Below are 587 nucleotides of genomic sequence, written 5' to 3'. Positions count from 1 at the left end.
CACCGCGGCACAAATGAGTGGGGCTGCCATCACCACTCCACGAAGCTGGGCTGGCACACAGCAGGACAGAAGCCAGCTGTGAAAAGCTTGTGGGCAAACACGGGACACCACATCTGTAGTTAGCAATAGAATTAATAAAGAAAATATTCCAAAAATTTCTCAAGAAAAAAGCCAGAAAAGCTGAGTCTTCACATGGTGACTCAAGAGGAAACTCTCCGGTCAGCAGCAGTGCTGCTGCGAGCCCGTGGGCTGTCAGACGCGTGACAAAACATGGATAACACCCACATCCTCTCAGGGAAGGAGCCAGGAAAGGCAACAGAAGATGGATGAAAAGCTCTCTGCATGTCTCATGTGTGGCAGAAGAAAAAAATACACTTAAACACAATAAAATGACTTAACCTCTTGCCCTGGTCCTTTGTGTCAACGTTCACAGGTGAGTTTTCGGGAAGCGTATCAGGGCACTGGTCAGGCTGGAAAAGGCCGTCACAAAATCTTGTGCATTGGTTTGTTTTAAGCTGGACCACGGCCCGTTCAGCAGCCCCTGAGCTGGCAGGGAGAGGGCTGGCACGTGGTGCTGCCGCAGCAGG

The sequence above is a fragment of the Cariama cristata genome, unplaced genomic scaffold, assembly GCF_000690535.1.
Source record: "Cariama cristata isolate BGI_N322 unplaced genomic scaffold, ASM69053v1 scaffold9478, whole genome shotgun sequence".
NCBI classification, from domain to species: domain Eukaryota; kingdom Metazoa; phylum Chordata; class Aves; order Cariamiformes; family Cariamidae; genus Cariama; species Cariama cristata.
The sequence above is the reverse complement of the archived record's forward strand: the minus strand, read 5'-3'. Positions refer to the sequence as shown.